At 35.1% G+C, this 27,199-nt stretch overlaps 1 protein-coding gene across 4 annotated transcripts in view; it reads left to right on the top strand.

The window, feature by feature from the left end:
• Window positions 1–27,199, top strand: part of FAM172A (family with sequence similarity 172 member A) — a 363,025-nt gene that overhangs the window by 331,416 nt on the left and 4,410 nt on the right. The window lies entirely within an intron of this gene.

The following is a 27,199-nucleotide window of genomic DNA, read 5'->3' as shown; positions in this document are numbered from 1 at the left end:
TTTATATAATACTGTGTATTTCTGTGGAGTCAGTTGTCGCGTCTCCTCTTTTATCTCTAATTTTATTTATTTGCGCTTTCTCTTTTTCTTGATGAGTCTGGTTAGATTCTATTTTGTTTATTTCCACTCTGATTTTTATTATTTCCTTCTACTCACTTTGTGCTTTGCTTGCTGTTCTTTTTTCTACTTCCTTCAAATATAAGGTTATATTGTTTCTTTGAGAATTTTCTTATTTCTTGAGGTAGGCATGTATTGCTATGAATTTCCCTCGTAGGACGTTTTTACTGTGTCCCATAGGTTTGGGGTAATTGTGTTTTGTTTTGTTTTTCCAAAAAGTTTTTTTAAATATTTATTCAATACCAATGTAGTTACTCTCGAAAAAAATACTAGACCAACAGATGTACTAATTTGAAAATCATTATGTACAAAACCTACTGTCATTACCAATAAAAAGTTTAAAATAAGTTGTCAAGATTGATTTTTTTTTTTTTACAAGAGCAGCATTATTAATACAGCAAAGATCCTACCCAAGCCCCTCTCATAGAAAACGATTAAGGAATGTAGAAAGTTATTTCACCTTGAGAAAAGATACCAATTGACTAGAGGAAATATTATCACTGAAGAGTAATCACATTATAAGGCGTGATTAATTTTAAGAAATCTGAAATTTAAAGAAAGCATTAAAGTTTCTTCACTATTCCTGTTACGTGTCAATAAAAAAGGAAAAATGCAGTCAAAACCAAACAAGAAGAAAAAGCATAAAATTGGGAATACAGAGTGACGTGCTGGGAAAAAATTTTAAAGCAAGACTGGGTAATCAGTATTCTTATTGCTATAACCTCTACCCCCTTATCTTAATATCCAAGTGTACAAATTGTACAAATGATTATGTGATATAAAAACGTGTACTGTTCTTTGGATCAGTCTATACTTTGGGTCAATAATATATACAATGTGTTCAATAAAATGGAATTCTCTTCATATCTTCCCTGTGATCATAGGCATAGATCCATAAGCAGTAATCCAGAAGAATAGAATTGCTCTCTCCACTTGTTTTTTCACCCTTTTTTTTTCAATAAGCTCCAGAAGACAATCTCGGATCAGCTCAACACGCCAAAGTGAACACTCTTGCCTGTTCCCATACAACAGCATTTCTCCTTTGAGGACCTTCTCCAGCAGTTCATCAGAATATTTCAGAGCTCCCAGGTGAACAAGAACCTGCAGTAATCTATGGTCAGCAAATATGGTGATACTGGAGATGTCTTTAAAGCAGCCGTCTCCTTTTCCCTGTAACACGCTTCAAGTACATGCCACAAGGATTTAGGCCTATTTATAAAAAGAAATTCTTTTCACCCACAGGCAATCACTCAGGGCTTTGATGGAGGGACAACAGCTGGAGAGGTGCCAGAGACATAAAGAGAAAGACTGAGTTGTGTGGATTTAGAGTGAGGACTGGAGGGACAGCTGCCATTACCCTTGTGTTGAGCCCTCCTCCTGTGCAGTACAGGCAGGTGCTGTCTTAATTGTGTTGAGCCCTCTCCCCCCGTGGGCCTGTGTTTTCATTTTTATTTGTTTAAGGATATCTTTTTATTTCTTACTTGATTTCATTGTTAACCCATTCATTCATTGTTTAGTAGCATGTTATTTAGCCTCCATGTATTTGTGTATTTTTCAGTTTTTTTTCTTGTAATTGATTTCTAGTTTTGTACCATTGTGGTCAGAGAAGACTCTTGATATGATTTCAGTCTTCTTAAATTTACCGAAACTTGTTGCCTAACGTGATGTATCTTGGAAAATGTTCCCCGTGCACTTAAGAAGAATATATATTCTGCTGCTTTGGGCTGAAATGCTCTAAAAACATCAATTAAATCCATCTGTTCTGGTGTGTCATTTAAGGCTGCTGTTTCCTTGTTGGTTTTCCGTCTGGAAGTTCTGTCCAGTTAAAGTCCCCTACTATGACCGTATTACCATCGATCTCTCCTTTTATGTCAGTCAATATTTCCTTTATATATTTAAGTGCTCCTACATTGAGTACATAAATGTTCCCTAGGGATAGATCCTCTTGTTGAATTGATCCCTTTATCATTATGTAATGTTCTTCTTTGTCTCTTATTATAGCCTTTGTTTAAAGTCTAAGTTTTAGACTTTGTTTAAATTTTATCTGAGATTAGTATTGCTAACCCAGCTTTTTTTTTATTTCCATTTGCATGAAATATTTTTCTCCATCCTTTTACTTTTAGTCTGTGTGTGTCTTTTGATCTGAAATGGTCTCTTTTAGACAGCATGTGTTTGGGTCTTATTTTCTTATCCATTCAGCTATCTTACATCTTTTGATTGAAGCACTTAATCCACTTACATTTAAAGTGATTATTGATAGGTACAGTTATTGCCATTTTATTATTCATATTTATGGGTTTTTTTCCCCCTTTCTTCCTCTTGAAGAAGTCCCTTCAACATTTCTTGTAGTACTGGCTCAGTGGTAGTGAATTCCTTTAGCTTTTTCCTACCTAGAGAACCCTTTATCTCACCTTCAATTTTAATTGATACCTTTGCTGAGGAGAGTAGTCTTTTGGTTGTAGGTCCTTGCTTTTCATCATTTTAAGTATTTCATGCCAATCCCTTCTGGCCTGCAAAGTTACTGTTGAGAAATCAGCTGCCATTCTTATGGGAGTACCCTTCTAAGTAACTAGCTGCCTTTCTCTTGCTGCTTTTAGGATTCTCACTTTGTCTTTAACCTTTACCATTTTAATTATGATGTGTTTTCATGTGGGCCTGTTTGGATTCACCTTGTTTGGGACTCTCTCTGCTTCCTAGGCTTGTATGTCTACTTCCATCACCAGATTAGGCATATTTTCTGTCATTATTTCTTCAAATGAGCTCTCAATCCCTTGCTCTCTCTCTTCAGCTGGTTCCTTTTTAATGTAAATGTTGGTACATTTAATGTTGTCAAAGGTCTCTTAAACTTTCCTCAATTTTTTTGCATTCTTTTTTCTTTTTGCTGTTCTGATTGGATGTTTTCTGCTACCTTGTCTTCCAGATCACTGATTTAATCCTCTGCTTCATCCAGTTTTCCATTGATTCCTTCTAATGTAGTCTTCATTTCAGTTATTGTATTCTGCATTTCTGAATGGCTTTTTTTATGATTTCTGTGTCCTTTTTAATGCTTACTATTTCTTTGTTGAAGTTCTGAGTTCATCTATTCTCCTAAATTCATTGAGCATCCTTATAACCATTGTTTGAACTCTGTATCTGGTAGGTTGCTTGCCTCCATTTCATTTAGTTCTTTTTCTGGAGTTTTCTCCTGTTCTTCCATTTGGGACATGTTTTTTGTTGTTGTTATTTACTGATTGTGGCTGAGTCTCTGTGTTGATTTCTATGCGTTAGGTAGATCTGCTACATCTCCCAGTCTTAGCTGGGTAGCCTTATGTAGAAAGTGTCCTAGATGGCTCAGTGGCACAATCTCCCTCATCACCTGTACCGTGTTCTCCAGGAGTGACCCTTGTGTGCTTGTGTGTGCCCTCCTGTTGTATTTGAGCCATGATTGTTGTTGGCATGTCAGTGAGTGAGATTGACTCTCAGGCTGTCTAGCTGTGAGGATTAGCCATTTCCACAATGTATGAGCTGCTGTGTGGAGGCTCATCCCACACAGTGGGGTTAGTCCTAGCGTCTGAGTATGCCTCTTGAGACCACTCTTTGGGTGTGTCACTTGTGAGGCTAATCAGGTGGTGTTCTGTTGAGGTCTAATGCCAGCCTCTGGGTGTGTTGGTTCTGGAGCCCCTTGGGAGGGGCTCCTGTGCAGGCCAAGGTCAGCTGCTGCCTGTGGCCAGCCCAGAGCCACCTAATAGGAGCTAAAAAGCTATCGGTGTTTGGTCACTGCCTGAGCTGGACCTGGAGGTGTGTGGGAAAGGCCACACAGTGACCAAGGTCGGCTGCCACTAGTGCAGCTCAGCAAAAGGTCCAGGGCACCTCCAGGCATAAGGCTGCCTGACAGCTGCTCATATAAGGCTCAACAACTGAATGAGCCTCAGAGGTACAAGAGTTGGATGAGGCAGGGTCTCAGGGAATCACCAGATTGGAGTAAGTGGTTTTCCCCAGGTTGGTGTAGATGCAGATTTGTTGCCAGTTCTGTGCCTATGGCCACTTGCAAAAGTCTCAGCTTACACCAAGACCAGTCGCGGCCCACCTCGGGCCCACAGACCCCTGAGATTTGTTCAAGAATACTGCAGCTTGGGCGGGGCTGGTTGCCCTCCACCAAAAGTGTCTCCAGAGGTGCGAGGTACGCAACCAGAAGCCTGTTGATTGCTGCCAAAGGAACCTCCTGCAGAGAGCAAAGGGTGGGGCTGGTTGCCCAGTAACCATCCAAAATTGTCACAGGGCAATTTGTGAGTTGGTGTGGGGCCTCAGAGAATCACCAGTTGGAGCAAGATCTCACCAGGCCAATGCAGATCCAGTTGTGTTTTTTTGTGTTTTGTTTTTGTTTTTGTTTTTTTTATGGTGACATTGGTTAACGAAATCCATAAATTCAGTTTTGGCCATGTTAGGGGAGGGCTCAATACAGGCAAGATAGAGCTCTCCTGTAGGCTACATAGGAAGAGGGCTCAACAAAAAAACAATGACGGCTTTCCCTCCAGCCCTTGCCCTGAAGCCACACAGCACAGTCCTTCCCGTGTGTCTCTGGCACCTCCCAAGGAGCTGCCATCCCTCCACCAGAACCCAGAGTGAGTTCCTCAAGTGAGTGAATCTGTGCATGGGCCCTTTAAGGGGACATCTGGATTTCCAGCTGCCTCCATCTCACCCAAACAGCCAGAATTTCCACTGATTTTCACAGCCAGATTTTGTGGGGACCTCTCTTCCCAGCACTGGAACACTGGGCTAGGGAGCCCTGGTGTGGGGCTGGGGCCCCTCACTCTTCTAGGGGGCTGAGATATGTCTCCTAATGCTCGACCACTACATGTGGGTGTGGGACCAGCCTGTTTGTATCTCTGCCTTTCCAACCAGCCTTGATGTGGTCTCCTCTTTATATCTCTGGTTATAGGAGTTCCGTTTAGCTAGTCTTCAGGTCGTTCTCCAGGTTGACTGCTTTATAATTTAGTTGCAATTTTTGCGTGGTCATGGGAGGAGGCATGCACAGCGTTTACCTACCCCGCCCCACCGTCTTGACTGGAACTCAGATTTGACTTTTTTTTTATAGAGGATTCTAATGACAAGAGCATTTCCAAGTAATTCTATGAACAAACAGGCATTAACAGTTCAGTAGGTAGTCAAGATAAGTAATAAATGTGGGGAAACATAAGCATGCTAAAAGGAATAAGGACAATACAATAGAAATATATCAAAGAGAGGAAAATTACATTTTTATGTGATGTTCTGACAACTAGGCATTCTAACGTTGACAGTACATTTCTGTGATCAGTTGAGAAGGAAGTATAGACACAAGAAATGGAGGTGTTTCAAGCTGAAGAGTTATAAAAACCACAGCAAATGTTTCCACAGCATTCTCCATTACTGTGCGGTTTATTAGTGACTGTAAATGAACATAGAAAAGACCACGATCTTCACCATACAGGGAGTTCTTCAACTTCCACTCTTAAACAAAGTCTTTGCTATGGTCACCATAAATTCTCTTCTGGTGGCCTCTTGGGGACTAAATGCCATTAAGCATCTCACAAAGATCATTACCATAGAAAACTACTCAGAATCACCAGTTTCTTTTTTTCTTTTCTGTGTTCTGAGTTTCTGAATACCACTAGATTACTTTTCAAGGATAAAGACAAAAATGTCTCATTCTTATTTATATCACCTCACCTAGCACAGCGCCTACCATATAGCAGCAAAGCAATAAATATGTATTGGACTAAACTAAATTATTTTAAAATGCAAATATTCAACACACTAACTCTAAATCCGAAAACATGAGTTTGAGTCCAGATACTGCCACTTGCCAATTCTGTGACTTTGGGCAGTTCATAATTTAACCTCTCTGGGCCTCTGTTTCCATGTTTTTGATTTCGAGATAATGGTTTCTGCCTCACCAACCTCACTGATTATAAGGATGGAATCTGATAATACATGCGATGATAAACCAGAAGTTGTCTCGTGCTATCCAAATAACTCTACTTTTCTGTGGAACCAGGAGTGCCAAGATGCAACAGTGGTAGACAGGTTCCTTGGTCATATCTAAATGCTGGATTCAATAAATGTAAGCAGGCTTCTTATGAGCAGGTCTTCTCAGAATCTTTCACTTGGAAATTAATATTGTGAAAATATGAGAAGGCTAGAATGAGAATGAATGTCTTTGCTATATGACCAAAAGAAAACAGCCAGTTCATATAAGCTGCACCAAAATATTCAAATAATAATAGTCATCTACATTTTTCAAGCAGGACCATGTGCCAGGTACTATACTTGCATTTTACATACATTAACTCCAGTTCTCATCACAAACTGCAATGTATTATTGCTATTAGTCCCATTTTTACAGATTAAAACAGAGAGAGAGAGATTGAGAGAGAAAGAGAGAGATTAAAGAACTTGCTCAAGATTACAGCTAGTAAATAGCATTTTACATTTAAGGAAAGTAACATTGAGAAATAAGTGACTTAAGGATTTATTTGCTCTTTCTCACTTTTGTTTCTCCTATTTTTCATCCTGCTACAACTCCAATTTATATCTATGTTACCTCTGGAACAAAATTTTCTGAAGTGTATTTTGTGAAATAAAAGTCCTCAAAACTTTCCCAAGAGAAACTTATTGGTCGAATATGTTTGGGAGATGACACACACTGAAATCCTCCCTTCTGTATACCATAGTGCCGATGATCACACTGAAGCCTCTGAGAAAAACTGCAATAAGGAGTTTTCGTAAACTTCAGAAAGAACTTTGAATCAATAGCTGTTGACCTCCCACAAAGCCAGAGGGCCATGGAATAAACTTTAGAAAAGGTTGACTATTTAATAAGTTAACCAGTAAACGCAGTAATCATTATGCCAGTTTCCTACTAGCAGACATATAACAACATCCTCACCATAAAATATATGTAAAACTGTTGAAAACATAAAATTGATCTGATAATCTTCTGAAATGTGTTCAACCAATTTCCTAAAAATTCTTCAATGTAATTTTTTTCCTGAACTCTGACAGGAAGTGAATGGAAGATGACAGAGATTCAGATCATTTTTATGTGAGAAACTATGCCCTAATAGATGATTAAATTTATTTTGTTACAGAAAATGATTATCCTGATTATTAATATACATTTAAATCAATGATTTTAGACCAATGTAAGCATTTCAACTTGGAGGAAAAAACCACTGATAATCAGAACTACTTCTTCCCATTTCCTCTTCTAAAACCAGGAGAAAAAATGAAGAACATGAATTTATGTAACCCTATCAGATCAGGAACCTTCAATTACTTAAGAATTATTTAAAACTTCTTTTGAATGAGGACAGTTTGGTACGAGACTATCTTTGAACTTCAGGTGCTTTTGAATCAACTCAAATAAAAAATACTACATTGTCTCCTTTTATTTTTGGAAAACATTAGGGACATTGCCTGTTTTTGCTACTTCATTGTCATATATTTTGTTAAAATGTCATAGAGCTTAAACTATTATTATATGCTCATTAGTTCTACTGCTTTGGGATGTAATGACTCATATTAGTAGTCTTCATAATAAAAAGGGTTGGTGAATTTTTACTGTACTGTCCTTTTGGGACTATAATTTTTAATAATCTCTGGAAGCTTTTCCAATCCTTTAGTAATAAAGTGCTCTTACATTACCTTTATCATTGATAAGTTCATAAGGACCAGAACTGTCTGTGTTACTTGTAAATGTTGAACACCATGTTGATCTGACAAGTTCCTGACTTGGAGAGTCACTAAGGATACATGGTTAGAATCTAACCATCTTATAAGCGAAAAAAAGTGATTTTGTAATTTTTTAGCAGTAATTTTAGACTGGGCTCTGCAATTTAGTAGATGAGCTCATCTTTTTGGAATAGAGTTCCCAGACACCATCCAGTTATTATGGACATATTCTTATGCTAAATTTTAAATTTATAGAAGAAAAAAGGCTAATATAGGCTATAGTGGCTAATATATAGGCTAATTAGCTAAGTTGCTAGTATTTTCAGGAGGGTTTAATTCCTGGGTAGGTCAATGATTTTGCACTGAGATGAAAAAATATGTCCTAGGGTGATAAGTTTTATTCGGTGATATAAATTAAATATTATTAAATTTGTATATGAAGTATATTTTGAAAATTATTTAATTTTATTTTGAGTTCTGTTTTAATTATAAAATTTGCATATAGTAAAATGATTAGATCTGCAGTGTACAAATTGAGTTTTAATAAATGTATATGCCCATCGTAACCCTGTTCTAATAAAAATATAGATCATTTCCATCATTCTCCACATTTTCTTCTTATTTACTTCCAGTCAATTCTCCTTGCCCTCCCACCTCACCCTTGTAACCTCTGTTCTAATTTCTTAGTTTTTTTGTTTTGGGGGGATTTTTTTTGCCTGTTGTTAAACTTCACAAAGTGGCATGTAGAGCATACACTCTTCTATTTGGCTTCTTTCACGTAACATAATGTTTTTGAGATTCATCCAAGCTGTTATATGTATCACTAATTCTTTTTAATCACTAAGTAGTATCCATTTTATGAATATATCATAATTTGTTAATCCATTTTTCTGTTGACGGACATCTGAGAAGTATCTAGTTTTGGGCTATGATAAATAAATAAAGCTTCTCCTTTCAAGATTTTTATCTTTGGGGTTTAATAGTCTTACTATGATGTGTCTAGTTTCGTTTTCTTTCTATCTGTCTTGTTCAGTATTTGCTAGGCTTCTTTGGTTCATGATTCAAATATTTGTGCTGCCCTATTCTCTTTTTCCTCCTCTTCCTAGGACTTTAATTACACAAATTATGTGACTTATATTTGTCTACAGGTCACTCAGGCTTTGTTCATTTTTTTTCTCTGTTGTTTGGCTAGGATGATCCTGTTGATCAGTTTCAAATTTACTGAAGCTTTCTTCTGCCCTCTTCAGTTGGCTATTAAGTCCATGCAGTGAATTTTCCTTTCAGATATTACACTTTACAGTTCTAATATCTCCACTTGTTTTTTTTTTTTAAGGTTTCCCTTTATCTGTTAAAATACTCTATCTTTCACTCATTATGGCCATCTCTTTAAGTCCTTGAACGTACTTATAACAGTTACTTTAAAGTCTTTGTTTGCTAATTCTAGCATCTGGGTGGTCTTTGAATCTGTTTCTATTGTTTTCTCTCTTTTTTTTCCCCCTCTTCACTGTAGATCACATTTTCCTGTTTCTTTGCATATCTAGTAAGTTTTCATTATATGTTGGACATAAAAGTTGATGAGTTCTTGAGTCTCTGGAGTCTGTCATATTCTTTTGAAGAGTGTCAGTTTTTCTTTGAGTGGGCATTTGAATTATTGGCAGATAATCTTGAATTTGTTCAGACTTGGATTTACACCTTTATATGGTGACTTTTGCCCTTGGTTTCAGAGTAAACCCTTAGATCTGGAACATCATTTTTACCCTTGAAGAATGAATCTTCTGGATGTCAGTGGAAAGCCCAAAGTGTTTAATCCAGCTTCTCTAATTTGACAAGGTTCAAACTCTATAAACTTTTTCTCTTTTGGTGGGCAGCAGCTTAAATCTCTACTCAGCTTCTTCAGCTTTCCAGCTATAGCCTTCTACCAGCTCCTTGGAATGTTCTCCATGCAAACATAGTTCAAAATTCATGTAAAAGATGAAGAGGAATTTGTACACATATTTAGAACTGTCCCTCTCCCTCTGGCCCCCTTTTTTCGGGAATTTCTCTTTCTAGTTTCCAGTGGTTTGGACATCTCTAAGCTCCACCTTTTGATTTTTCAAGCCAATAACTACAGCCTTTCACTTAGGTTCTAGCCACCCTGAGCATGCAGAAAGAATTCTCTCAGGTGAAGAGTACCCAGTGCATATTCCTTCATGGGAGGGTTTACTCTCCCCGGGCTTCTGACTGCTTTTGGTTTCTCTCCAGTGCCATCAAATAGCTGCATGTTATATTTTGTCCAGAGTTTACCATTATTATCAATGGGAAAGTCAACTGATTACCAGAACAAGAACCCTCAGTATAGTATATTTTTAAAAGGCATTTGTATTGAAATAAGATTAATTTTTTCATACGTTAATGTATTTTTTGCAACCAAAAAAAAGTGTATGTTTATATATAGGAAAAAATGTCTGAAAGGATATTTTTTAATTTGTTACTTCTGAGCTACTGTTATTGGTTATTGATGATTGAAATTTTTTTCTTTCTACTTAGATGTGTTTCCTACTTTTCTCTGTAACAAACATAGGTTGAGAAGTAAAGTTCTTCATTCTCCTGGGCAAATGGTTTATTTATAATGACTCTTTATAATAAGATGTACTTGTTCTTCTTTGGTACATCTTATACTATGGTTTTACTAGGTTAAATGTCTTAAACCCTAGTAGTATCTGCATGGTAAACAATAATCTTTCTGCTTTTAGGAATAGAAAAATTGGAACAAATTAAAGTTAAATGGTTTATCCAGAATTTCAAGCATATTGACAGAGTAGCCAGAAATAGATCTTAAATTTTAAGTCCCTCAGTTCAGCTATGTAAACTTCTAAGCCATCAGCATCAATGCATGCAGTTAATGTAGAATTAAATATGAGTAGAGTTAGAATTAAAAATATAAGCCTCAAATATTTTAAAATTCAGTCACTGATTTTAATGTCCTTCCATTAAATCTTTTACTAGAACTCCTAGCAAATAAAAAATTTGCTTGATTTTAACTTTCCTTCAGATAACCCTCCAAGGGCTAACAACAAAAGGGCAGGAAGGCATGCATGGAGATAGCCAGGAATTTCCTTCTTCCCTGGATTGCAAGTTTCTTTATAAAATAGAGTCAAATGGATATTGGTTATTCACTGGTAGGTATGAAACCTTAGCCAGGAATATTTTGATATTTTTACCATATTCTTATGTTTTTACCAAGATAGTTTACTAAAAATGTCATAAAACTATATGATAGAACTAATATTATCTTTCTGAAGTTTCAAATTGAAACCAAATGAAACTATATTCCAGAAGATGCCAAATAAAACTATCTTTTCAAACATCTATAGAAATGGATGAAAATGAAGGGGAATAATTATTAAATCTTAATAGTTTTTGATATGTGATACTAGACTGGATTCTGTACTGGACAGTAAAAATGCTATAAGTACAACTGGCAAAACTGGCATATAAATGATAGAGTTAAAATACCTATCAATGTAAAACCTTCTGAATTTGATAACTACACTGTGGTTACATATGTAAGGGCATATTTTCAACCTACTCTCAAACAGTTCAGAAAAAAATAACATGTTTGTATATACATATTTATGTATATACATGAAATTGAAGGGTGAATTTTGAAACAAATTGACAAATGTTTTTAAAAACTGTAAATCTGAGTAAAAAGTATTCAGAAGTTAAGTGTATTATTGCAATTTTTCATAAGTTTGAAATGATTTTTTAAATAAATTTTATTTTTGAATTTAATACATCAGGGTTTATTTTCTTAGAATATATTCAAATCAGTTTTTTCCATAAAACATGAACTGTTATATTCTAAAATAAAGTATGAAGTATTATCAATTATAGTGTAAATATAATGTTTTGTCTTACATATATGACATACAAGTTTAAAATTCAAGCAAAAATTGTTCCCAGAATTTCAGAAAATGTTCTCTAATAATTATTATAGATACTACATTTCTGTGTTTGGAGTTGCATCATCACAGATTTTTAACATTTTCTCTATTTTGCCTTGAGAGATAAAAAACAAGGTTTTTACAGTTCAGCATATTTCACTGAGACTCATGCTACCCCTCATCCTCTTGACTATTCTTTCATGTCAGGAGGAGATGTGAGTTATATAGGAGTGAAAATGTTGCTTTCCGTGTTAAAGTCTACAGCAATCTTATTGTGCTATGTTAGAGAAAATTGTTCTTCTTTTTAAAAATACTGATCTGGAATGCTTACACAGAAACCTGGTGTTTAGGAAATAACCTATTGATTGGCTATGTCAAGTTAGAAGCATTGACCTTGAGGCTCTTTTCTCCAATAGGTTTGCATTTGTGGCTTATGAAAGATTGCTATCTAAAGTCAGCTGAGAGCAAATACTCATCTTCTCACACTCAAGATATATTCAAGGTGATGTTTTAGCAAAAAAGATAATGATACAGATAGAAAGAAGGACAGAATACACAGATAACAGTATCATGTTAACCTGTGACATTAGTAGTTACTTTCTGTATTGCATTAACTGCTTCCATATCATATCACGGTGACATGGATTATCATTTTATTTGATGACATGGCTACTATGCTAACTTCGTGTTTAGTGTCCACCTTTAAAAACATAATCAGGAAAACTGAATCTTACAACAGGTTTTCATCTGACTTTAAAAAATACAATTGATGAGGGAATGAAGAGAGGAAAAGAATGCCTACAGAAATTAAATAGGAAAAAGTACACTAAATATCTTTATACTCTTTCGTCTTTGCTATACTGTTTACTTTCAGCAAGAAAAATGCTTTCCAGTTGGGGCTATTTTATTGGACCATCCATATGTTCCAATCTTATTCCTCTTTGGTCAACAGGAAGTAATCGTGAACTTTCCTAAAACTCTTTAAAGGATTCTGTCTATAGTGATATATATAGAATATTTATCCTTAAAAAATTAAGTGAATTGTTTACTATTTAAATTCATTCTTTGATACAGTTAAGCTAACCAGTTCCAGAAAAGAATATGAAAATGGGGGGGGAGGGGCGGTGTGGGGGATCTTAATTGCACCAAAATGTCTTCTAAAAGTTTACATTGGTAGACCAAAGATAGCTATCATTTTCCCATTTACTATACCAACACAAATCGATGTAGTAGGTCTCATTGCTTTAAGAAAGAAATAAGCAGTCAGCTACCTTAAACTGAAACCATCAGTTGGCTCCTACTCTTGTAGCTCTGTACTGTAGAGTTTAAGAGGCTGGCATTTACACTCAGCTACTTCAACAAATATTTATCAGGAACCTCTATATGTCAGGCACTGCCCTAGGCAGTAGGAAAAAAGGGTGAACAAAACAAAATCCCTGTATTCATGGAGCTTATGTTCTTATCTATTAGCACCATGACCATTAGAAAGTTTAGTAACCTCACCAGACATCAGTTTCTTCATCAGAAAAATGAGGATAATACTACCTACTTTGTAAAATTATCCTCAGGTTTACATGAATTCGTGTATTAAGGTACTTAGTGTCATGCCAAGAACATGGTAAATACTCAATTTTAACTTTTATCTCTTAATGGTGATAATAATTACTAGGAATACATATTACAGCCATATTGCTTGCTTAAAATTGAATTTTACAAATTCTCTCTATGCTATGGGCTATTTATTGGTAAAGATTTGTGGCTAGAGTATAACACCTAGGCTGAAAGTTTTACAGACATGCTATCAACACTATTTTAAAAAAAAACAACTCTTGGCCTTTCTTCCTCCCAGTCACTTAAGCCCCCCTTTTTTGTGAGGAACCATCTATTTGAGCACATGTCCTGTTAGCCTTCAAAATGTCTTGAGTGGCTATGAAAACATATTGGTGACCCCAAAATCACAAGAATAATTTTTCACCAAAATTCTTGCCAGAGGATGTAACCTCAGACTTTCTGTTACTCAAATCTATTAGCAAAAATAAAAATAGTACAATTATCTTTAAAAATATAGTTGTCTAAAGGAGACACAGTTCATCCATTTCTTTAGATGTGTTTAATTTTATCTCTTGAGTAAACCAAACTATTGCAGTCTATCAGGTCACCTGAAACATATTATCTTTATGTCCTCTGAGTCACTTCTCCCAAGTTGCTCTTTAGTGTTGTATCATAAGTTTCCACCAAGGATACAAGTGTAAAAACCAATTGTTCTTCTCTACAACTGGTTTGCTTTTATAACCTGGATACAGTTAATCATGATCAGTTGGTTGTATTACCCTCCTTATATCAGTCAAATTTTTGGCCATAATCTGACAATTGTTCAGGTATTTCTATTATTAATCCTTATGTATTACTCTTACCTTATCCCTGCCTTTATCCTATTTCTCTACTACTTTTACTCTTTACCCTTTTTTCTTCTATTCTACTATAATGTATATGTAAGTCATCTCAAATGCTTATTTCAATACAGGATTTGAATAAATGTTAAAAAAGCAAAAGCAACTCTACTACTGTGTTCTTACTATGATATTATTAAATTTTTCACTATTAAATGGTTGTAGAGATGTATAAATTTTAGCCCTCTTTTTCACAGTTTGTAAATTTTTTTCTAGTAAATGGGTTTTAGCAGTCTTTATTATTGGGATTCCTTAAGTACCTTTGTCTTGATACTATAGGTTTTAGTATAGATACTAAATAGATAAGAACTTTATTTACAGCTTCTCTTAGGAAAGTTTTCCACAATCCATGTTTCTACTGATGGATATAAACTAACCCAAAAGCATTGAAATCTGACCAACTGAAGACATCTTATTTTTAGTAACCAACATCTTTTTTACTGTGTAGATTAATTCTCTACCTTAACCTTGTAAGTAGATTCCCATCAGTATGATTTTTTAAATATTCTCTGTGGAATATAAATAAAATAATAGATGCCATCCACCTATAGTGATGACCAAAGGATATAATTGAGATTCTTTGGGAAATAATTCCCATCCATTGCTACTTTAACAAGATCTAAGTAATAATTCTGACCCTGATTTTAAGACACTTGAAAAAATGACTTTAATGGCCCTGTAGTTAAATTTTAAATGTTGCTGAGAGCTAGTATACAAAGCAAAAAAATGGGAATAATATGTACTTGCCAAATTTTGTAACATATGTAAAATACACTTTACATCCATTACAATATGTTAACACCAGGATTGTAAATATTTACAAACCCAGAAATAAATTTAATTCCAGAGAAGAAAATTTAATGCCTTGAGAAATAATGAAGGATTTTAGCCTGTGGGTCTTCTGGACAGTTACAGAAAAGCCCGTATGAAAAACTATTAGAGCTATTAGAGCTTTAAACTATCTTTTAGGATGAAGCGCTATTAGAGCTTTGAACTATCTTTTAGGATGAAGTTCAGTATGGAGACAGTAAGGATAATTAATTATAAATAATTTTTATCTTCTAGTAATTGTTTAGCCATTATCTGATTCTGTTCAATTTTTATCATAAAAAAAAGTTTTATTGTAAATCAGCCCTTAGTTGAACTTAATGTTAATTTAAATGCTCATGAGTATTCTCTGCCCTAATTCTCTGAAATGTTATCTGATATTGAAGTAATCAGTCCTACCTAATATGTTCTCATGTCATTTTCTAAATTAGTAGTAGGAATTTACTACGTTTACATGACATATTTGTGAATGTATGTATTTAATTTAATATCAATGCATTTTTATCTTAGTGGAAGAGGTTTAGTTTATTCTACATGTAATAATGTTGTTGTGTAAATAAGTTCAGGATCCTTTAAGGATTCTTGCAGTATAGAAGTCAGTTGCACTATGAGATTTTTTTAAGGGACATTCAGAGAGGAAGTGCTCTGGGGGACAGAACTGGGAACGAAATTAAAGTAGTACCAGACAGCATGAGAGCAACTCTAGACTTGGAGGCTGAATGTAACAAAAATAGCCTATCTCTACATTACCTTAACTGAGATGAAAAGAAATCACAGTTCTAGGAGCATAACTAATATTCCAGAAGCTGTCAGTTTCCATCATCAGGTGACAGAGAGCCTTCATGACCAGTAGTCAGCAACTAGATGACATTACCTGACAGGGCTGGGTTTTTTGAGTGCATAGTCAAAAATCAATCAAAATAGAAAATTTAGTAATTTTATGCCAGTTTTATATTATTCATAATAATTTTCTTTGTGTGATATTTTATTCCTCTCATTAGTTAATGGTATGAATACATTTGAGTCTATTTTATTTATAGCTTAAAGTTTATAGCTTAAATTTATGACTGGAAGAAATAAAAGTTATAAGAATTAGAAAAGAAAAAAGAAAACTGAAAATTTTCACATATGATTGTTTATGTGGAAAATTCAAAATCGATAGATAAATTTTTAGGATAAAAAGGGTTTATCAGGGTTGCTGGATACAAAATCATTATACAAAAATCAGTTGCATTTTTATATACCAAAAACAGTAGTTAAAGATCCATTTATAGTAGCATCAAGAAATAAGCAATACTAAAGAAATAAAGCTAAGAGGCATATTATGTTCATATAGTTGATCGTTTAACATAGTAAAGATCTCAGTTTTCCCCAGTCGATATACACATTTAACATAATTCCTGTCAAAATTCTAACAAGATATTTTTGTAGATACAAACTTTTGGAGTCCCCAAAACCACCCTCACTTCTGATACCAACTGCAAGCGGGTGTCCCTAAGACCACGTTCAGATTAGATCATTTGCCAGAAGGACTCACAGAACTCACTGAAAGTTGTTATATTCACAGTGACAGCCTAGTACAGCAAAAGGGTACAGATTAAAATCAGCCAAGGAAGAGGCACATAGGGCAGAGTCCAGGAAAGTTCCAAGGATAAGTTTCCAGTTATCCTCTTCCAGAAAATTCATGGAAAGTACTGTCTTCTCCCAGCAACAGTGTGTGAGAATACACATGGAGTATTGCAAACCAGGGAAGCTGAACCAAGCCTTGATGTCCAGAGCTCTTAGTGAGACTCAGTTGTGTTGACATGATTGACCACCTGCCTGGCTAACTTTCGTCTCCAGATCCTCCAGAGCTCAAGGTGATACCTTTTGGGGCAAGGTCAATCCTTGACTGTGCAGTAGATATAGACAAGGTTATTCTAAAATTTATATAGAAAGGCAAAGAAACTAGATATACCTGAAACAATTTTGAAGAAGAAGGAAGCTAGAGGAATTAATCTACCCAATTTCATTATATTATAGGCAAAGATGCAGAGAACTAGATCACTCACACATTACTGGGAGGAATGTAAAATGGTTCAATGACTCTGGAAAACAGTATGAGTTTCTTGAAAAACTAAACATGTGACTAATATACGGCCCAGCAGTGGCACTCTTGAGCATTTATCCCAGAAAATATTATTTCACACAAATGCTTATACATGAATATTTATAGCAGAATTTTTCATAATAGCCAAAACCCTGGATACAACCCAGATGTCCTTCAGTAGGGGAACATGATATATTAAACAAACTGTGGTACATCCATACCATGGAATACTACTCAGCAATAAAAAGGAGCAAACTATTGATACACAACCTGGGTTATCTCCAGAGGATTACACCAAATGAAAAAAGCCAATCCCAAAAGTTTGCATATTGTATGATTTCATTATATAACATTCTGGAAATGACAAAATTATAGAAATAGAGAACAGATTAGTGGTTGCCAGAGGTTAGGGGTTGGAAGGGAAGTGGGTGTGACTATAAAAGAGCGATCTGAGTGATCTTCGTGGTGATGGAAATGTTCTATATCTTAACTGTAGCATTGTCAGTATCCTAGTTGTCATAGTTTACTATGGTTTTCTAAGGTATTACTATTGGGAAAAATTATAAAAAGGGACACAGGATTAATCTTATTCCATATAGCTGCTTATGAATCTATAATTATCTCAAAATAAAAAGTCTAATTATAAATAAATGACTTAATGAATGAATCTAGAAAATTAAGTACAAATCTTCTTTGGAGAAAAATGATAAAACTAAGAGGCATTAAAGGTAGTCTAAATAAATGGCAAGATGTAATATATTCATTGATTGGAAGACTCAATATCGTAAATATATCAGTTTTCCTCACATTGGCTTTAGTACAGTTCCAAATCATTAAGTGACTGGAATAATTAATAATGACTACTCTACCACATTCCCCTTCCTCCTGTTGGTTGCAAAGCAAAGGTCTGTGATTTTTGAAAGTCTGACAGAGCAATATAAAATGATACTGTGGATACAAAAGTTCATATAATGATTCATTCGTGTATTTAGACTACTAATAGCACTTTGTTTTGTAAATTCACAAGTTTATACTGCCATGCATGATCTTCTGTATGCCTCCATTTTCCTAATTTCATCATCAAAATAGTATAAAACCATAGAAAATTTCTATGATTCTATGTTTTGTTTATTTTTAATAACATTTAATAAGCATCAGTTTTCTGATAAATTCTGTTCTGGACAGTTGTTTGTACAACAAACGTCTGTTAAGCCTCAATCGTGATTTCTGGAATAAAAAGTTTTTGAGGTAGTACCTCCAAAGGATTTGGAGATAAAGCAAGGTGTATTTCATATATGAAATAACTAGTTAAGTAAAACAAGTATATGATAATATATACCATATACAAAATACTGAAACATGAAGAAAGGAAGTAGTTGGTGTGAGGAAAGGTTAACCAAAGAAGTCTTATTAGAGGAAGTAAATATTGAACTAGATTTAAAGCAATTAGACTTATGTCTTCTGAAAATTATTTTCTTTTTCAGTACTTAACCAATTTGTAAATATTGACTATATTACGAAGAAATGTCTGTGCAACTTTGGCCTATCACAACCTCTCTGAGCTTTAGATTTTTTACCTGTGAAATGAAGCTGTTATATGAAATTTTATCCAGGGTCCTTTCCAAATCTTTACTATTTTATATTTGATACATTTCTATCTGCATCTAAATTTGGACCAAACCAACTACATCTTGGGAATACAATACAAACTCTTAACAGTTAAAGTTTGATTCTCTGACACTTTCCTAAACCTCTTGATGCTAGTAAATTGTATTTACTAGATTAGCACAACATTTTAGCTAAAGAGATCTAGAAAATACTTTCACTATTTGTCAGTAGTAGTGGACTGTGGATCACCTGAATCTATCTCATCAGTTTGTTGGAGAGGCAAGAAAAACACTCTGCTTCCTTTAGCGTTAGTTATATGCAACTGTCATCATATTCCAGTTTTAGAGGAATTTGTTTCTTAATTCTAAAAGCTAGCATACACTTCAGTGTAAGGTATATTTTATCAATCTGTGTTGAAGATGAGTAAAGTTTGACTCCTGCCTTCAAAAACTTTATAATGGTAATCTCTTCTCCAGCTAGATTCAAGAATCACAGATGCCCAGTCCCTGAGATTTTGAAAAGGTGTAAGCAATGTCAGTTGAGCTGGGCCTGAGAGATTGCGGAATACTGATAGAAGAGTGAAGGGATAAACCCAGAAAAGTAGACTAGAGCCAGAGGATGGAGGGCTTTAAACCAAATGAGGGTATTTTTACATGATTTCATAGATTATGAGAGCCATTGAAAATTTTTGAGCAGAGAAAGTGATATAAGACACAAATGATACTTTAGATTTTTCAGCTGGTAGTAGGGCACAAGGTAGAGGAGAAGCAATTGAAAGTGAAAGGGCTGAGGAACCAGAGGTGTCAGCATGTATAACAAGAGCAGAATTGTTTAGGAAAATGCTGGGTCAACTTCATTTTTTAGGAAAATGTTTCTGGGTCAACTTCATTTTTTTTTATTTACTACTTTGAAATATTATTTTATTAGATTCTCAGCTTTTACTGAATATTACTATTACTGTGTCATTAATTTATGTACGTGAACCAGCAGCAAGTGGATTTTATACTCTGAAGTGCGTAGGAGAGGAGTGAGCCTCAGAGAATGCTGTAGAGATGGGAGAAGTTGGTAATTGCAATCAGGAAGGGTTAAATCCATCATTCTAACTCCCCGCGATCCATTCGTCATTCACCACATACCAGCCAGTGTACTTTTAAAAATGCCTGAAACTCTGCAAGCAGCAATTCCATTGCACATGGAATAAAATTCAAACCGTTCACTATGGCTTTTGAGACCTCACATAGCTTGGAGGCTGCCCACCTCTCTGAATCATCTCTTCCACTCTCCCCTTCACCTACCATGCTCTAGTCACTTCAGCTTTTCTGTTGCTCTACTATGACAAGCTCTTTCATCCTCAGAGCACCTGCTTTTATTCTCCAGAACTCTACCTGCAGCATTCCACCCCAGACCCTCATCTTGCTCCTTCTTGCCATTCAGGTCTCAAGTCACAAGTCTTCTCCACCCAGTCTAAATTGAAGACCACCTCTCTTTATTCCAACTCATTCCTCCTCATTCTCTTCACATCCCCCTATTGTGTTTTCTTCATAGTGCTTCTGACTCTCCAAAATAATCATGTTCATTGGTTTACTTATTTATTGCCCATCATCTGTACTAACATGCATGCTACAGAGTAGAGCCTTTATATATCTTGCTCACCATTGCATCCTTAGCCTCAAGAAATAGTACACGACACATAATAAATACATGTGTGAATATATAAATTAATCACAGGACCTCTGGAAAAAACTATCTGCCAACAAAATATATCCTTTAGGGTAGAATCTGCAATTGAGAGAGGAGGACAACAGAAGATTCAGATATTTGAACTAGTTAAAGGTTTTGTTTTGTTTTGAAATAAAGAAAGTATTTTCCAGTTTATTCTTTAATCTCACCCCTCCCTCCCCTCCCTCTCTTCTTAATCTTCTCAATCACTATCCTTCCCTCCTCCACCACTCCTCCCCACTCCCCGCCGCTTACACACACACACACACACACACACAGTGTCAAACTAGTAGCCATAAGCCATAGGTACCTAGCTAGAAACAGACAGCCCTTTTTGACAGTTTTATTTTAAAATGAGGTGCAGTAAAGCTCTTTGCTGATTGTGTTGGATAATCAGATCAGAAACCTGTGCTTATAGAAATAACTATTTTTTGGTTCTTTGCATTCTCTTGTTTAGTGTTTTGTGCTCTTACAATACTTTGGAAAAGGCAACTAAGAAGAGAGCTTTTGCCCACATCTGGGCTCAAATTTTAAAGGGAAACAATATCCCTGGTGGCCAGGCCTTGTGGCACCAGTAAGAGTACTATATGAGACAAGAATTAAAACTAAAGAAAGCACTTCTACACCAGCTGTCTGGGTTTGATAGGCAATTGAAGCAATAAAAATGCATCCATTTTTTATTGGTTAGGAGAAAGTTTATTAGAGGTCTGCCAGGTTTGATGTAAGAGACCCACAGCTTCTACAGGCAGTCCACTCTGCCTATGAATAAATTTACTTTCATACACTTGAAACAAATATAATACTGTATGTCAACTACTTTAATAATTAAAAAAAAAAAAGAATGTTTACAGAGTTGTCTCCCAGGATCTTAAGCTGCCCGGCACCCTATTCCCACACCCTCCCACACCCCCTGCCCCCAATCCCCTTCGTAGATGAGGAATATAGAAAAGAAGCTGAAGGAAAGGCCAGGCTGCCCCAGAAACTGCAAATGACTCAAAAGTTTCTACCTCTGATTTTATGTCTTCGTTTCAGCCTGTCTTTTATCTCTTGGTCAAGAGATAAGATGATTTGCCTTTAGGGTCTCAACCCAATCTCAGCTTTAACAGGCTTGCCAACAGTGTTAGCAATGGAAAGAGACTTGCCTGTACCTTACACAAGTAATTTAACAAGGCAGTGCAACATGTTTACTTAGCTGCTCTTGGCATTTCACTTATATAGTCTCAATGAACACCCCACCTCACTCCATTTATTACCCCCACCTACCCACCGACAGTGTGACTAAGTCTCACGCTTGTGCCTTCTAACTTGGAGAGTTCATTAGGTACCCTTCTTAGAAGCTCAAGAATTTATTTTAAAATGAATTTTAGTAGTTATATTTTATTTCTTTTTAGAAGGTACATTATTTTTCAGTGCTCTGGTATTTCTCTAATTCTTTATAACAGTCTAAAAATAACTGCTGATGTGCTCATAAGTTCATTAGTTAATCCCACTGGGACTCAATAATGCATATTACAGACCTCCTGATTTTTATATATTAGATTTTCTCAAGAATTCCCCTACCTGTTATTATCAACATAGCTATATTGACAGGGTCTTCATTACTTCCTAATTGCCCATATTTCTTTTTCTTGTTAAAGATCAATTTTTAAAATCAAGCCTTGTCATTTTGAAAGTATCATAGACATGTTATTCTGTTAATGTTTCATATCTTTCTAGGTTTTTTCTTTACACTTTATCGTAAGAAACTTATAAAATTTATTCATTACTTTTTCTTTAAAAATGAATTCTTTTGGTTTGAGAGGACTTGGGGATGTTAGTAAGAGGGTAGGGACACATGCTAGTTTTTCCCCAAAAAACAAAGATATGAAAACAATATTTCATATTCAGACATGATTTTGTGAAGTTATATTCCCTATTCTAAACCAGATTCTAAGATGTAGAAATTATTCCATGACCTTTTGGCCTATCACCATGCAAAATAAGGCGACTAGCAATAATTAGAATAGTGAATGGCTGACCAAGAAAATGTTCTAAATTATCTCTTTGATAAGAACTTACTCAGACTGTCCATCATATTGTACTAGTAAGCCTCATCTCTAACAAATCTCATGTATGTGTGTGTATCATTTGAAGAATGATTATTTGCTTTCCCAGAGAATTCTCCACTTTATTAAAAGATTCGTTGAAGTAAATAACCTACTTCTTCCTTTAAAAATATTCTATTTATAGAAATTATATTTACATATAACTTTTTAAGACACCTGCTGCATAAAAGGAGGTACAGCTTCAGACTAGTCCACATCTGCCAAAGTAAACATCAGGATTTTAGCTGCTAACTCAGTAGCATATTTTGGCATAGTTTTTGTTTCTCCCACCCCCACCCCCCACCAAAAAAAAATTCTGAGTACTAAGATCAAGTGAAGAGGAGTGTGGACAAGGCAAACTTGTAAGAAACATTTAGATTGAAGTCATCACATGAAGAAGTAAAGGGAATAGACAAGGCAGAAGATACAGCAATGTTTTCTTCTCTCATCCTATTCTTTGAACATTCCCCTCTCAGTGCTATTTCCAACCATTATTGTTTAATTTCTAAATGCTATTACATAAATGTAGACACCATCCTTCTTAGTTCCATTACAAGACACTTTTTCTTAAATACAGAGTCTTTTGGGAAAACAAATGACATATTTTAGCAATTTGATCTTCCTTTTATGATTTATAGTCTCATCCTTCATACTCAAAGTTTCCGATTCTTTTAACCATTTATGCTTTCTTCACTGCTTTGAAATTTGCTATAGTTCATTTTTTTAAAACAAGTGATAGATAAGAGATAAATATTCAGTGTAGTATTTTAATTAGAAGATCCCCTACCCCCTGCTTTTTGGTTATTTCAATGTATAACATTAGTAACAAAAAGTATTTTGGGAAGAAACATTAAGAAAAACAAAAGGCACTTTCTACTCTGTATAAGCATAAAAGAGAAAGCTAGAACAGGGGTCAGATTCTAGGGAAAATTAATCCCTAATGAAATAAAAAAGAATTAACTATTCATTTTTATTTAAGCTGACCCTTGATCATCTAAATACTTCCTATTATAACAAGTGTTACTCAGTGCTTTTACTTGAAATAAATCTTGAAGTAAATTCTAGAGGTAACATAACCCACCTACTTATAAAATTGCTAAATTATTGTAATGCTCCAGTTCAAATATAGAAGGAATAAAAGAAAATAACTAACATAATAAAAAATAATATGCATATCAATATTAAAAGTGCTCAGGAAAATCTACATGAGAAGGCATGCTATAATAGTCAGATACTGGTCCTAGGCATAGAATCTTTATGAATTCAACAGTTACAAATGCAAGCTGATGCAAGTGTGTTTATCGGCAACTCAAGTACTGTGGGCAGTGATGCCATCAGTGATAAGATCTTATGTGGTAAACCACTCTTGGTGACATTCTGAACAACATACATAAAGTACAAAATCCCTTCAATTTACATGGTAGTTGGATCATGCCAAAAATACTTTGTGATTATTTGTTAAACAGATCTAAATTCTAAGCTCATTTAATTACAAATAGGTTTTTCAACTACATGAATAACTGGTAGAACATTTGAAAACCATGTGGAATGCATAACATTTCATCGTGCTGTACTGCCCTGCAAACTAAAGGATGTCCACCATCCCTGTGCCTTCTTCCAGTAAATATGAATAGCTCCTTCCAATCATCTTGACCACCAAAAATATACCTACAAATTTCCAAAATGCCCCCAGAGGCCACTACGATGCCTATTAAGAACCACTGATTGAGACTGAGCAAAGGCACTTTTTTGTAATGAAGCACTGAGATCCTGTACATTTTATTTTGATACCGAATCAATTTTATAGATTAGGAAACTGAATATGCCCCAGAGGGATTTATCCAGTAAAACCAAGCCTTCCAATCCAAAAGGATACAAAAATCATTCCCTGAGAACATGACATGTATTTAATATGAGAAACCCCTTTATTCCTTACATTGTAGGAACCTCTCTAGATTAGGAAAATGGGGAATTGAAAAGTGGAGAATGTTCACAGTCTGTTAAAAGAGGAGTTTTTGATAATGGTAAAGTCTTGGTAGAGGAAAGACCAGGCCGTGACTATCAAACCATGTCCGTCTCCTAATAGCATGGTTAGTGCTAAATGGACTAGTGTCCATGTTACCTACACATCATTGTAGCTAATTAATAAATGGCTGCTTTTTTGATTGGCCTAAACTTTCCCCTTTTATATCTTTTTATAAATAGATAATGTAATGGCCTAGTTTTTCCGTCCTGATGAAATGATTTCCTATAAGATGCTATATTTTAAGTACTAGAAAGCTGCTCTCAGAAGTTTCCATTCTCTAAGCATCACTGTGGATAGATATTCATATTAATTTGTAAATATTTTAATTGAACTTTGGCCCCACATTTTTGAAAATGGTCTCCGAACATGGTCTTGAAATGTGTATATGCAGTCCCAGATGGACATGCAATTAATTACCTAACTTCCAAATGCTATTTTTAAATTATTAAAAATCTACTTTCAAAAATTTGGAAAAGAAAGCCATTTTTCTATAAAATAGTCATATTACCACTCCTTAGTTTAGGGAGAGATCTCCCTCCCCCATGCTGGTCTCTAATTCAGTTTCTAAGCTACCTTGCTTATTACCTTTACTCCTAGCAATTTTCTTTCCTCTGACAGAGCACACATTCTTATTATTTATACTATTAAATTGCCTGGGTAAATGTTGAGAGCTGGTGCAGATACTTAGTTATCTCAGGGAGTTTGATCTTTTCAGCCCAGGACTAATCAAGCAGAGGGTCATCATAAGCTAAAACTAAAAAGCCTTTGTACTGATTTTTATCACCAGGGAAATTTGTTCATCCTTCAGAAGGATTGTCACCAGAAAATAAAAAATAAAGGAGTTAATATTGCTTCAGACCACTGACTCCTTAGGTCCCTCTAGGTTCATAGATGGAATTGGTTTTCAAGGGGTGGGAGGAATTATGAGAAGAGTTCCCTAAGAAAGCTTACAAATTGATCATAGTCTTGGTAACACTAGTAAGTGTAAGTGTGATCACTATGGAGGAAATGCCAAATGAGCCTGGAAGCATGGGAAATGAATAGGAAAAGAGACAATTAACACCTTTTTTTTCTCATTGTGTTTGGGAACTGCCTTGTAGTTTGCATCTGAGAATAGTCTTTCAAAAAAGAGAAATACAATTGATTTTAAAGTATTTTATTATTGTAAGTGCAATTAGTAGTTATTGTTGAAGTGAAACTAGAGTTGCAAGCACTGTAGTGACAAGTATTTTATAAACCTGTCCAGAAACTGGCCCCTTCCTAGATATACTCATAAAATATTATTTAAAGTTGATGTGTATAAGCATGTGTAGATGCTCACTTGGGTTTGGAGAATATAAATGTCTTCAACTTCAAAAAGAATTCTTTAAGAGTATCATCTGAATAAATCAGTGAAAATTATGATAAATATTTGAATGTTAAATATATTTTAAAGAACTTGAAAATGTATGCACCTATTGATGCAGACAGGCATATATATAATTTTTTCCCAAGAATTATATTAAGATTTGACAAAATCCAGTCAGTCACTTTAGGATTTGCCAGGATAAACCACATTCATCTCTCTCTCCCACTGAATAACATTGAATTTTGCCCGAAATGAGTAAGCAAATAGAGAAATGACCTCATTTTTTAGTTTGAGTACAGTAGTATTGGGAGATATTTCTCAAGGATATGACTTCACTACTGGATCTTAATTCCAAATGCAAGTTTATAAGGCCAATCTGAGAGAAGAGCTCAGAAAGCATCCTTGTGAGGGCACCTATAAAGAGAGGGGTTCTCTAGTAGGGCCAGCTCCCACAGCTAAGTTGCATGCACAGAACTGTAGCTTTCTGCTCTCTGGTCGACTGCAGCCATAGCATCCTTATTGTTGTAACTCCCAGATTGTGATACTGTCACAAAACTGTTGCTAGGCAACAAATGTGGTTACCAGGTCTCAGCGAATAGCTGAAGGGGAAAGCAAAGTGTTGCACCATTGTAGAGTAACCATAGCAATGACCTACTATTACAGACTAAAGAATTATCATTAACAATGTTAAAGTATCAGACAGAGGGCCCTGAATCTGGAGACTTCCAGGCAGTATCTCTCTGCATAATTGAGTGATCTAGGAAGAGATTTCAGCTGTCTCAAAGCTACTCATTATTTCTATAGGAGAGTCTTAGTGATTTTTATTTTTTAATTAAAATTTTTTTCAGTTATGAAGCTACTGGTAAAATGACATAAGCTATCACAAAGAGTCAAAAACAGATTAATGTCTTTATCTGTTATATTTACATCAATGTTACTTTGCTTGTTAAACTGAAGGTAGATTTGATTTGAAAAATACTACACATTAGTATTAAATTGAAGCCACAGAAAGCAGCTGTAGTAAAATAAAATAATCCCGTAAATTGGCAACTAAACCTGCATTTTCTGAGTTGAATTTCGCCTGACAATATAGGAGGCCTGGACGCTCTTTTAGTAGTCACTCCTCTGAAACCTTTATTATTTTATTTTATTTTATTTTATTTTATTTTTTATTTTATTTTTTTATGTTTTCAAAACCTGCCCCATAAAAATCTGTTAAAAAAAAAAAAAAAAAAGGTAGCCTGCTAGGACACTTCTGTGCAATCTTTTTTTTGTATCTGGTCCTTCTTTAAGCCATCTCGTACAATCTGGT

Source organism: Pteropus vampyrus, unplaced genomic scaffold, assembly GCF_000151845.1.
Source record: "Pteropus vampyrus isolate Shadow unplaced genomic scaffold, Pvam_2.0 Scaffold11, whole genome shotgun sequence".
Taxonomy (NCBI): Eukaryota; Metazoa; Chordata; class Mammalia; order Chiroptera; family Pteropodidae; genus Pteropus; species Pteropus vampyrus.
Note: the sequence above shows the minus strand (reverse complement) of the source record. Positions and strands in the feature narration are given on the sequence as shown.